Source organism: Rattus norvegicus, chromosome 4 (genome assembly GCF_021556685.1).
Source record: "Rattus norvegicus strain SHRSP/BbbUtx chromosome 4, alternate assembly SHRSP_T2T, whole genome shotgun sequence".
In the NCBI taxonomy this organism is placed as follows: domain Eukaryota; kingdom Metazoa; phylum Chordata; class Mammalia; order Rodentia; family Muridae; genus Rattus; species Rattus norvegicus.
In genome coordinates this window covers 13,102,511-13,116,196 of record NC_141537.1, presented here as the reverse complement: position 1 = coordinate 13,116,196, position 13,686 = coordinate 13,102,511, and the positions used below count along the sequence as shown (strand labels likewise).

General features: G+C 43.2%; 1 protein-coding gene and 1 long non-coding RNA gene across 4 annotated transcripts in view; one reads left to right on the top strand and one right to left on the bottom strand.

The window, feature by feature from the left end:
• The window catches only part of Lhfpl3 (LHFPL tetraspan subfamily member 3), a 540,637-nt gene that overhangs the window by 140,678 nt on the left and 386,273 nt on the right, over positions 1-13,686 (top strand).
• LOC148006229 (uncharacterized) overlaps positions 5,033-13,686 on the bottom strand; it is a 28,598-nt gene continuing 19,944 nt past the window's right edge. Inside the window, exons 2-4 of the long non-coding RNA XR_015686313.1 lie at positions 11,987-12,083; positions 9,114-9,216; positions 5,033-7,049 (exon numbers count right to left, since the gene is read on the bottom strand). This is a non-coding gene — a long non-coding RNA (uncharacterized LOC148006229). The remainder of the gene's footprint in view (positions 7,050-9,113; positions 9,217-11,986; positions 12,084-13,686) is intronic.

Genomic DNA, 13,686 nt, shown 5'->3' with positions numbered 1-13,686 from the left:
ACACACTCACACACTCACACACACTCACACACTCACATACACACACACTCACACACTTACACACACTCACACCACATACACACTCACACACACACTCACACATACTCACACACACTCACACACTCACACCACATACACACTCACACACACTCACACACTCACACACACACTCACACATACACACACTCACACACTCACACACACTCACACACACACATACACACTCACACACTCACACACACCCTGTTTACTCCACTAAAATTTAGTTTCCAGGGATATTTGGTACTCATGAAAGCTTCCCTTTACAAGTTATATTTGGCAGTAGTTGAACTCAGTTTCCCCAAACAAGCAACAAAGTCTGTTGCTGATTTCCAGAAGTCCATGGGGATGGGGACACACTCGTACGAAAGAAACTAGGATCAAAGTAGCACTTGGAATGGCATTTGGCAAAGGACTTATTTCTCAACTTTCAGAGCACAAGCGAAGCAAAAATATTAATTGTGAGATGAATTGTGTATTAATACCTACACCTAATCCGGCATTCCTTTTGAGCACAATTAAAGCACAATTTCAGAAAAGGGAGAGGAGGTAGATGGTGGCATTTGAAGCACCACACTCGGAGAACACCAAAATGCCAGGCAGGTGCTTTGTGAAGCTATGCCGTGTGCTTAGAACACACACTGCCTGGTGCTTCATCCTGAAGGAAAGAACAGTTAGCTATATGAGGTTGCAGGATGAATCAGGTGGGAGATGGGGCAGAATTGGGATGCTGTCCTCTGAGCTCTTTTTTTTCTCTTCATTCATTTGTACCTAGCCCCCTATTTTCCAAGGGGAAAAAGAAATCCGCTAAATAGCCTTACCCGAGAATTGGCTTTTCTTGATAATTCCGTTCTTCTTTCTTGTGGAATAATTCTGAGTTTGAGGAAATGAGCTATTTCACAAGAAGAGGTTAATCTCTGTTCATCCTCTTATTCTCGGTAGCCACTCATTCTTCGGGATCCCATGTCCCATGGGGTCCCACTCACATTCTGAGGGTAACAGGATTTAAGGTATTTGTAAGATCTCAATTCAAACAGAACTTGGCTGAGAGAAAGATTGTGTCTACTGACCCACGCCTGGGCCAGGATCAGTAGCAGCAGCACTCAGTCTGCAAACACTAACAGCTCTATAAGCACAAACACAATTCCTGGACTCTGCTAACCACCACACTTTTCCGTGCTGTGCAGTGCAGTAACTGGGAGATAAAGAGCATAGGAAAGTAAACCAGGCTATGGCTCGGGAGAGTCAGGTAGAAACCTGAATCCAGACACACAGCCCTCAGTCTATGTTCCCAAACATTGCTGAAGTCTATCCCAGCCACATGCAGCTATGCCCGCCATTCTTTTCATTGATGGTTTGTCTTTGTTAACCTTTGGTTTCTACATCTCTTCCCCTTTAATCCATCTCTGATTTCTACAGTTCAAATAAGACATTCCCTTGCAACCTACATACCCCAGTGAGGACACAGGCTTCCAGTAGAGCTGACTGGGTACTAATTTCAGTCTGTTTCCTTATTGAATCCACCAGTTTCCCACAAGTCCCAGAAGCACAGTTTTTCTGAAAAGACAATTTGTGCTTTAAGAAGACCATGCCTCCTTATAAATATGAGCGTCCCCTGATTTTTCTCATTTTTCATACTGCTAATGCATGACATGAACAAGTCACATAGTTCTTTCTGTAAAATGTGCCATGTGGCTTGAATGTGCTTCCCATGTTGCCACTGATGGTCACCTAAACTGCAGAAGGCAGGAGGCGCATTTGCACTTCAGAGCAGCCCTCCGACAATCACAGTAGCTATTAATGATGACAAGACAGAGTCGTGAAACGGGAGGGTGGGGGAAGATATTCTGTTGTCCCCATTGAAACAAAGCAAAATGGCTTCCTTTCTGTTGTCCCCTGCCATGCCCTCTACAGTTGTGACTGAATATTAACAGTGAAATCTTTCACTTAAGTCTCATCGCCAGTGTGAGATGGATTTTACAGTCATCACATTACACATGAGGAAACATTTTAGGGAGCTTGCCCTAGCTTTTGGATGGCAAACTCCATTCAAAGAAGGAATAGCCACCTTGAAGTCTGTGGTGCTGACAACTATGAAAATAGCTTATAGAAACCTCAGGCCAAAGGCTCTCTGCTGTGGGTCTTGAAAAAGTTATGCAACCTGTCAGTGTCTCATCTTTCCTGCATCTTGTTTTAACTAATAAAATCAGAAAGATGCAGTAAGCAGCTTTGTACTTAATATTTACTATTTGAATTTTTCCCTTGAGATGGAATTCTATTAATGCGTATGTACAGTGTGGTTGAGAAGTTGGACCGTGAATACCTCGATCAAGTATTTCAGCTTAATATAAGATTTTCATTACTCAAAAGTTAGTTAAAAAATTTTAGTCACTGTAATCAAAACATGTTTGTGTATGTTTAAAACTGGGTTTGTCTGTTATCCTCATATCCTAACCACCTCCCACCACTTTGAATTTTATAGACTTTTAGTAAACAAAGGTGAGATATGGAGAAAGCTGCAATTTTAAAGAATCCAATCTTCTTTGCCGTCAAATAGAGAGTGAAGTATTATCCTCAAGACTACTTTATTTCATTTTAAGATAATCTTTAAGAACTATGTGTGCTCTATGAAATATTAAAATGTAGGTGGTTAGTAAAAGAGGACAATGGGGGTGACTATAACCAAGTGTTGCATACAAACAGGAGAAGTCACCATGAACTCCATCATTCAGAACAATTAGTGTGTGTTAATAGACATGCCGACAAAAGGTACCTAGAGATCATCACCGATGCCTCTCCTCTTGAGCTGTAACCTGTATTTTTTATACATCACACATGTGTAAGCGTTTTTAAATATTCATATTTAATTAATCCACACATTGCCCTTTTGCATTCATTATTATGTGACCTTTACTTCAACTAGTAATTTTCTTTCTATTTAGATAAAATTTTATCTTCCCTAAAACCAAGTCCGTATTCTTATTTCTCCAGCTGACTAGTATTTTTCTGTGCATAGCATATTGAAGTTAGCATCATTACTTATTCTTATCACTCCATAAGTTCATTTTGCCTTGATACCGTTTCTTGGGCCTGGAGTGATGGCTTAGCAGTTGAAAACAGCCATTGTTCTTACAGAAGGCCTGAGTAGTTTGGTTCTGAGTTCTTCTCTGGTGGTAGCTCGCAACTGACTGCAACTTCAGTGCCAGGGCCCCTGAGATCTTCCTCTTACCTATGTGGGCACTAAGCATCTGACTGGTACACATGCATGCATGAAGGCAAAATACTGATGCACACAAAATAGAGACAAATACGTTTTAAAATGCAATTTCAGAAGAGGCCACAGCTCCGTGGGGAAAAAAAATGCTTGCCTTAGCAGGATGCCTGGGTTTCAGTCAGCATCATAAGAGAAGGACAAAAAGCAGTGTTCTATTCTAAAATACTACTGCCTAGTCCATGACTGAGAAGCTCGAAACTTAAACAAGAGAAATCCAGTGAGAAAGTGCAGAAGCCTACTGTGGTAGACCTTCCAGAAGACAGTACCGAACATGAATCATTAAAGTGTCCCTCAGCCCTCGAGTGAGTGACATTAACATTGCATTATTCGTGGAAGTAGGAACCAGTTTCAGGTAAGTAGTTTAGAGCCACCGGAACCCAGTCTCTGACTTAGGCTTTCTACCTATGTACTCTGTGTGAGAACTCCCTGACCCCACAGGGAAGAACTGCTTCTTTCAAATGATTTTGAGCTCATTAAAATGCTTTCCAAACACTTTATGATTGGCCTTTCTAGCTTCTTCTCTCACAGATTCTTCCCAGTTAAACGTAAAAGTAGAGTACCTACGGACCCTACCATGTTTTACTTGTGCGTACCACAGAATGAACAGCAAATCCCAGGCACATTCAGCACAATTATGTTAGGTTCCTGGAAACCCTTCCATCCCATGACTGCTTTCCTATTGCTCGTCAAGAGAATGGAGATATATGCAAGATGCTGCAAGCCTCTTCCCATCAGCTGTGAACTTAGGCTTGGAGATCAATCGGAGGGGCTGGCCTTTAAGCCCCGCCTCTGTTCTTGGATCTTGGGCAAGTTCCACAGCCACTGGGTCTCAGATTGTTTCCAGACTGTAAAAATTAGAGTAAGACTTTCAATCTCATGCTGTGAGAGTTACACGCAATGCCATATGAAGTGTGTATCTGGCACATAACAATCAGTAAAGTGCTTTCAGAATGAATTTGCTTTAAATGAAATGGAGTTGGACAAACTGCAAAGCGCTGCTCTACAAACGTTCTTTGACGCTGTCTCTTTATTATGAACTACAGTCCAGGTAACAGGTAAAACATCTGCTTGGGGTGAGTTTATGTAGCTGCATGACAGCCTCCTGTACTGTGTAGGTGTGTGCACACTTGATGTGTGCAGGAGCATACACACTTGGCGTTAGTTTATTCCCCAGTTAGAGGCGCATGCTATTGACCCTCACGGTCCCTCCCTGCCCTTGAAGCTGCTGTTTCCACCAAGCAGGAAACCCACCAAGCCAGGGCCAGGGCCACACATCTGTTCTGTAGAGCCATGAGAGAAAATCCAAAATTCTCCTGCCTCTACATATAAGATAACTACCCAGAGTTCAGTGTAGTCCTCCGTCTACCTTCTGGGAGATGGGGATCCCTGACCTCTAGCACCTTATCTGTTTCTAAAACATGCCAGATGTATTTGGAACTTCAGTTCTAGTCAGCTGGAAAATGAGTGTGTGTGTGTGTGTGTGTGTGTGTGTGTGTGTGTGTGTGTGTGTGTGTGCGTCTGCTATGAAAATACAGTGTTGGACCCAGAATAAGTAAAAGGATTAAGGAAGTATTATCCTTGACCTTAAAGATCTCAGAGCATGGGGAAGTAGACACCAGGCTGGTTTCAGGATGGCAGAGAGGTGGTTTCTTCTTAGCATAGAATGAGGAAGATGAACATTCCAAGATAAAGCCAGAAGAAGGATGGGAGGCCAGGGATGCAGTAAACACTGTGTTTATTACCCTGGCATGCACAGCATGAAGCACTGGTTTTCAGGGGGAAAAAAGGAGATGCCCAATCAGAAAGGACAATATTCCTGTAAGACCCTTTTTTTAAACATACTCTTTTTAAGGTAATTTCTTATTGACTATTTGGGAATTTCACATATGCACCCATGTAACTGTTACCTCCAAGGTCCACCCCCACATCCTTATGGCCTCCCCTCATGAAAAAAGCAAAGATTAAAATGTCAAATTTGTGTCAATCACATAGTCACTGGAGCGTGGTCAAATTCCCAGTGGCAAGCAAACCCCTTAAAGAAAAGTGAGTCCTTCCCATCCCTACCTCGGCCTGTAGCCTTGTGTTGTGGAGAGCTGTAGCCTTGTGTTGTGGAGAGCTGTAGCCTTGTGTTGTGGAGAGCTGTAGCCCTGTGTTGTGGAGAGCTGTAGCCTTGTGTTGTGGAGAGCTGTAGCCCTGTGTTGTGGAGAGCTGTAGCCTTGTGTTGTGGAGAGCTGTAGCCCTGTGTTGTGGAGAGCTGTAGCCTTGTGTTGTGGAGAGCTGTAGCCCTGTGTTGTGGAGAGCTGTAGCCTTGTGTTGTGGAGAGCTGTAGCCTTGTGTTGTGGAGAGCTGTAGCCCTGTGATGTGGAGAGCTGTAGCCTTGTGTTGTGGAGAGCTGTAGCCCTGTGATGTGGAGAGCTGTAGCCTTGTGTTGTGGAGAGCTGTAGCCCTGTGATGTGGAGAGCTGTAGCCCTGTGTTGTGGAGAGCTGTAGCCTTGTGTTGTGGAGAGCTGTAGCCTTGTGTTGTGGAGAGCTGTAGCCCTGTGATGTGGAGAGCTGTAGCCTTGTGTTGTGGAGAGCTGTAGCCTTGTGTTGTGGAGAGCTGTAGCCCTGTGTTGTGGAGAGCTGTAGCCTTGTGTTGTGGAGAGCTGTAGCCCTGTGTTGTGGAGAGCTGTAGCCCTGTGATGTGGAGAGCTGTAGCCCTGTGTTGTGGAGAGCTGTAGCCTTGTGTTGTGGAGAGCTGTAGCCTTGTGTTGTGGAGAGCTGTAGCCTTGTGTTGTGGAGAGCTGTAGCCTTGTGTTGTGGAGAGCTGTAGCCTTGTGTTGTGGAGAGCTGTAGCCCTGTGATGTGGAGAGCTGCACTTCAGGTTTCTTCTCACCACTTTCTCCTCAAAGGCTTCCTGTCTCAGTTGTTACTTTTGGAGGTGGGTGGCGCTTCCTGACACAGACGCTTTCTATGTCTTTCTCTCAGCTGTGAGTCTGCAGTCATCAGAACCAGCACAGAAACAGCTTCCTTGTTCTTTTCAGTCTTCGGTCAACAGAAACAAGGACCACAGACTTCCACATGGCATCTGGCTAAAACATGGACCAAGAACATCCACCAGGCCACCATGCATCGTACCTCAGCATGGTCTCTGGTGGCAGTACAGACCACAGACATCAGCACAGGGACAGGGACACTATCATAGTCCTCAGTATCAGCACGTACCACAGACCTCAGCATGGCCCCTAGTGGCAGCACAGAGCATAGACATCAACATGGCCTCTGGTGGTGCTCAGTCCGTGGACATCGACAGGGTTCAGGATCTCTCTACAGCCCCATTCTTCCAACACAAATTCCTTTATCATGGGAAACTGCAGCAACACAGTATATTTTTTACCCACACAGATCTGCACACAAATACTCATTGCTATGAATCTTTGGTCTGGCTCAAGGCCTCTGGTGTCTCAAGTACTACCAATACCGATCGTTGTGAAGACTTCTTTGATCACTGCCGTGCTTCACTTTTCATCTTCGGATCTGATTCTGCAGTACCCGCTCTTCCTCCCAGTCCAGAAGCTAGTAGACAGAATGAGTGTTGAGTTGACTGACTCAAATCACTAAATCTGGGCCCGGATTGCAGTTGAGTTGGTCCAGCTGATCTTCCTGAGGCAGTGGCCTCTTCCTGGCAGCTGCCCCACAGTGGCATATGCCGGTCCACCAGTTGAACAGTCTTCTGAGGCAGGAGTGAGTATTAATACTAGGTAAGACAGAAAGAAGATACAGAGACAAGAGATAGATTGAGGAGGGCTGTCCAGTGAATATTTCTCATAGCCTTTTTATACCCCACAGTGCCGTGAGAAGCAAAAAACACAAGTTAGCAGAAGCAATGGCTATGTGCACACAGGACATCTGTTCCCGTCCGGAGGCCTCCCTGTTCCTTCTACCAATGTTAATAGAACATACAGCCCCTCACCTTGAGCCTCAAGTGTATTTCCTCTTACTGTTCCGTGTGTCAGCATGCCAGGAACTCCACCTACCTGCAGAACATCCTGCTAGGCCAGCAACCCCTGACCTGTTTTGACCCAGCCTAACAGGCAGACTTGCACAGAAGCAGGCAAAATGGCTCCTGACAGAGGCAGGCTCAAGCTCTTTATTCTTTATGTAGTAAGTCATGTGATCTTTTGCAGTTTGTGTGTGTGTGTGTGTGTGTGTGTGTGTGTGTGTGTGTTTGAGAGAGAGAGAGAGAGAGAGAGAGAAAGAGAGAGAGAGAGAGAGAGAGAGAGAGAGAGAGAGGCAAGACACAGGAGAATTCATTTACCAATAGTCTTCTCTAAGACTTCCTAAAGAAAAAAGAAATCCCACTCCATGGGACTCTACTGTAATCTTTTTTTATTGGATATTTTTTAATTTGCATTTCAAATGTTATCCCCTTTCTTGGTTTCCCCTTCAGAAACTCGCTATCCCACCCCCCCCACTTCTCTGAAGGTGTTTCCCCCTACAACCACTCACCCCTTCCTACCTCCCTGCCCTGACATTCCCTTACACTGTGGGAAATATCATTAGCAATACATTTTGTTACCTTTAAGTTCTCAATACATATAGCAAATTCATTGTTTTCAGTAACATTTAAGCATTATTACCAAATTTTTATTCTCTAGTTAAAAATAGACAGTTGTGGGGCTGGGGATTTAGCTCAGTGGTAGAGCGCTTACCTAGGAAGCGCAAGGCCCTGGGTTCGGTCCCCAGCTCCGAAAAAAAGAACCAAAAAAAAAAAAAAATAGACAGTTGTGAGGGTCATGGCATAGACAGAATTGAAACCCATTAGTGTCGAACAAAAACACTAAATATTTCTCATTAACAATCTCTTTAAATATTTTCACATTATCGCTTGAAGACTCTGGTTCTTTGATAGAATAAAGTTTGTGCCGAAAAAGGTAGCAAGAAGATTGCCAAAGGCTGGAAGAGGAGAATGGTGTGTGTGGCTGGCTGAGCACCTGCCATTTAAGAAGCACAGAATTTCAGACGTACAAGTTCTATGATGTCTGGGTATCTGTTGCATTAGTGTGGCTGTGCTTAACACTGCTGAACTGTACCCTTGGAAATAGTTCGAGTGTTAAGTTATTTACTTATTTACTTTTATTATAATTAAAAATAAATGTGGCTGGAGAGATGGCTGCTCTTCCAGGGTCCTCAGGTTCAATTCTCAGAACTCACATTGGCTCACAGCTATCTGGAGCTCCTCTTTCAGGGTATCCAATTCCATCTTCTGGCTTTCATGGGCACCACACTCACAAATGGTGCGCACACACACATATGCAGGTAAACACACACACACACACACATACATACATAGTCACATACATACACCTTGCACATACACACACACCCCACACACATACAAACACAGACACACACACACACACACACACACACACACACACCAATTTTAAAAATCATAAAAAGGCATACCTTATGGGGAAAGCTTTCTGGTCAAGTATAGCTTTGAAAAAAATTCTGCTGATGATTTCATCTTGGGATTTCTGGTTCAAAAAAGCTTTGAGAAGCCTTGCAATAAACAACACCATTTAACTTTACTCAGAGCTTAATTCCCAAAAGCAATAGTAACAGATTAAGGTATCTTCATTGTCCCCATCTACACCATTCTAGGGGCTGTTGAGAGTCTGTTTCCTACTCTTTCTAGAACAGGACACGAAGTTCACTAAACAGTGTTAACTTCCCAATCTCCAGGTAGAAGCTTTTAACGCGTTCTGTTGCTGACATGGTGTATCTCACAAGTCATGCACCTTAAATCCATGCTTACTGAGCTTGGAGCACCGCATCTGCCAGTGCTTGTCCCTCGTCGGAAACACTTCTCAGCGGTTGTCTCAAGCTTTCTTCACAGTTTTATGTCTGGATACCACTAGCTAAAATTGACACACCCAAAGAATATTCTTTTTCAGATGTAGAAAAAAGGAATAAGCACAAAATCTCTTCACAGTCTTTTTTATAATTTAGAGACACTGCTTAATAAATAAAAACAACAAAAAGTAAAATAAAAAATCTGGCGAGCCATCCTTAGACAAAAAACATTGGAAAAGCAGGCTTCTGGCCAGGTCAACTGTTGCTTTTGTTCCTGACACTTTCACTTATAGAAGGCCCAAATATTAGGGGGTTGGGGAGGGAAATTATGATGCTTCCTTCTAGAATGACAGACTTCTACAAGGCCAATGGGCCAGCACTTCTCGTTATTACCAAATGATTGTTATTACCAAATGATGGGGGATGGAAAATTTTTAACTCAAGTCTTTCATTAAATAAGTTAGACCTTCCCTAAGAGTATACTTGATAGGAACACAAAACTCAAGCAATATTAACTGCTTTGAGCTTTGCAGATGATGTGTCCAACTTCTTGACTCTGTGATGAGATGTTGTTTACAGAATTCATGCTCAAGAATCATGCAATCTGCTTACCAAGATAGTCACAAGATGTTTTCATGGTTTCAATCAGTTCATGGGTTTTCATTACAGCTACCCCCCAGCTCCACACACCTAGCAGGCCTCATAGTAGACATGAGGCCTGATGCGATTATTTGATAAATTGCAATTGGTCTGTGTTGTAAACTTTATTGTGATGTCATTGTCTATGGAAAACAGTAAATAGAAAGTTTCATTATTAATTCGTTCCTTCAGTAAGTATTTACCAAGGGCTTGGTACACTCCAGGCACTGTGCATAACGGCCATCCACTATGAGCAAATTCAATATTTTGATGCATTCTACCATTGCCAAGAGGGGAAAATAATCTTTAAACAAATCATAGGAATAAGTTGATGGCGGTGGGCATAGTCATGACATTGGAGGAAAAGAACACCATGCTGCAAGTGTAATCAAGTTGACCTGATGAATCAAGACTCAAACAGGGCTTCTCACAGGAAGCAGACCCAACTGAGAGGAAGAAAGAGTAATGATGCGTGCTCAGAAGAATTGCTTAAGAAGAGGAGTAAGGGGGGCTGGAGAGATGGCTCAGCGGTTAAGAGCACCGACTGCTCTTCCAGAGGTCCTGAGTTCAATTCCCAGCAACCCCATGGTGGCTCACAACCATCTGTAATGGGATCTGTTGCCCTCTTCTGGTGTGTCTGAAGACAGCTACAGTGTACTTGTATATGATAAATAAATAAATCTTTAAAAAAAAAAAAAGAAGAGGAGTAAGGGTTAATCCCTGTGGAATCCCATCCTGGAAGAGTAGTTACTGAAATCCCTGGGGTGTTTTCTGTATTTGAAATGGGCTAGAAGAATCAGTGTAGAGCTATCAAGTGTGCCGTGTGTGTGTGTGTGTGTGTGTGTGTGTGTGTGTGTGTGTGTGTGTGTACACATACACATACACATTGCCTTTCTGGTCCTATTCTTGATTATTATTATTATTATTATTATTATTATTATTATTATTATTATCAGTAGAAATGTGTAGCAGTGAGTTTGGGCTAGGCTGCTTTGTGTTGCCGGCAGGTCGTGTGCTTCCAGCCATCCACCCATTGGATCCGTGAATGAAAGACACTCACACATTTACTTATCTTTGAAGTGCTTTGGCTACTCAAAGGCTGGGCAGTTTTAATCCTCCCTCGTCTAGCATACTTTTCCCTCCAATACTCCTGGCTCAACCCCTAAATCTACCTTTAACTTTGCTGCCCTGTTACCTTCTGTGAGGTTCATTGGTCTATGCTGCCCAAGATGCTTCCAGGCAGCCCTTCTGGGATCATTTTCCCTTACCATCTAAGCTTCAGATGATCTTCCCTATTCAGCTCTAAATCTGATCCATCTCCCCCAAGTCATAATGATTCTGCATCTCCTCTCTCCTGTGTCCTAGTCTGCCTGCCCCATTTCCCTTTGCCCAGCCATTGGCTTCTGGGAGTTCTCTTGGCCGGTCAAAAACCAATTGGAGGGGTTGGGGATTTAGCTCAGTGGTAGAGCGCTTGCCTAGGAAGCGCAAGGCCCTGGGTTTGGTCCCCAGCTCCGAAAAAAAAAAAAAGAAGAACAAAAAAAAAAAAAAACCAATTGGAGATGAGGACTTTCAGCATTTGGGAATACAAATTCCCGTTAGAATCAAAACATTAGAACCAATCTCCAACAAAGATGTAATATTTTACAGGCCAAAGCCCTTATAAAAATCTCCATAAATCAAAAGGACTTCGATTAGCTTGTCCCATAAGAACATTTTTTGAAACTTCTAATGTCTTAAGACTATAATGTCTGATAAAAACCCTAATTGGTTAAGAGATTTTTCTTCCCATTTCTACTGAATACTCGAACAGGAAATAGAGGTAGTCTGAGACTTATAGGCCTTCAGACACCCGCAATTCCCATATGCCATAGCTCCTGAATGGGAGCACTCCTCCTCCCCCTCTCCTCTCCACTTGCCACTCACTTAGACATATAAAATATTAATTAGTAACAGAGTCCAGTCCTCCAAAGACAACACTACAGGAAGTGGAGATGAGGACACCCAAGGCATCCAGTACATCTGTGTGCATCTGTGGTCGTCTTTTCACTTTTTTTATACCACCCTCTCCCAAAGGTGAAGACCCCAGGGAGCAGGGATTTAACATCTTCTATGTGGTACTTTACAGGTATGCCCTCTGTTCTGTTGTTGCGTCTTAAGTCAGATAAATACTTAGAGACTACTAATAAAGTACATTACCAAGTTTCAGACATGCTCCAGCTGCACATCCAGCTCTCAGCTATCAGGTCTTAACTCCAATGAACAGATGAAGCACACTGGGGCACAGAAGAGTGTCCTGTGAAGACAGGGAGTCCTGTCTGGAGAGGCGATAGCAGCAGGGTAATGCTGCCTCAGAATACAAAATAGAGAGCAACAATATGGTCAGCTAGTCTTTCAGAGGGTGTTTGGAATAACTGTCAAAACTTCATATGTGCTCTGTGACAAGAGAGCTGCTTCCTTCAAGCGCGAGTGGAACCTGAGCCAAGAAACCACAGCTTTCGTTAGTCTGTTGTCTCTGACTCACAAAATGGAGCTGACATCATGCCCAAAGAAACCCCTAACAGGGTCTCTTATCTGAAAGGAGATGGGGGAAGTCGTAGTTCAGTATTCTTAAATGTACTCCCCGTGAACCCCTCAGAAGTGTAACATACAAGACTAAAAGTTTATTATGCAGTTGTTTTTCCCAACACTAACTGTGGGACCAGTTTCCCAACCACTAACTGTGCTATCTCTACACAGCTCACTATGTTATCATGAGGTGTTGAGACAGTGTATGGGGCACCTCTTCTCCTGCTGACACTTGAATCACACAACTCTGGACAGCTTTTCTTTGTAAAGCCTCCCAGTCCCGGTGTTTCATTAAATTAATGAGAGTGGTCTAGTATGTGGTGCTAGTGAATACCGTACATACACGGATACTTTCTACTTATAGCACAGGATTCCACCCCCGCCAAAAGGTTTTCTTAGACATGTCTTTTGGTCTTCACAATTTGTATGTGAGATTAGTAAAATAGTTTTCATTACTTTTAGCAAACTAGAAGGGGGTAACTTTAGGATGAAAGCCATGTTTTAAGCTCTATGTATTTCTCACAGTTTTATATTAGATCAGATGATTGGAAACAGTTGTTAAGGATCCATCAAGTATCTTTGTAGGGATAGAAAGAAAAAGAGTTGTATCGTAGCTGCATTAGGGCTACAGACCCCATTGTGACTCTTAGTGCTGTGGAAGCTGTGATTAATCACTTAACCTCTGGGTATTCTTCACTGTCACAAAAAAAAAAATACTCCATATTTCAAGGACCCATCCTTACACACTGAGGTTATTACCATATCCTAGGTTCCATGTCTCCCATTGCCCTTCCTCAGATCTGTTCAACACTGAGAATGCTCAGAGTGCCGACCAAACTCATCAAGTCACTTTTTGATGTCAAGACTTTGTATATACTGGACTGAAGGATGTAAATGGTGTTTAAGGTCTTCATTCTCTTTCCTGTTTCACATCTCTTAGCCCTGAAGTTCTGATCACACAGAGTTGCTTAAAGCTCTTCAGCACACCTGGATAATCCCTTTCTGCCTCTAAGGACCCTCTGCTTATGATTATCTCTCTGCCGAGTGTTTGTCTATTCCTATAAATTTCCTTAGACGTTTCCCCCAAATGATAGGAACACTATCCCATAATTAAATCTGTCCCCTTGGGGCTGGAGAGATGGCTCAGCGGTTAAGAGCACCCGACTGCTCTTCCAGAGGTCCTGAGTTCAATTCCCAGCAACCACATGGTGGCTCACAACCATCTGTAAACAGATCCGATTCCCTCTTCTGGTGTATCTGAAGACAGCTACAGTGTACTTATATATAATAAATGAATAAATAAATCTTTTAAATCTGTCCCCAGTGGTAAG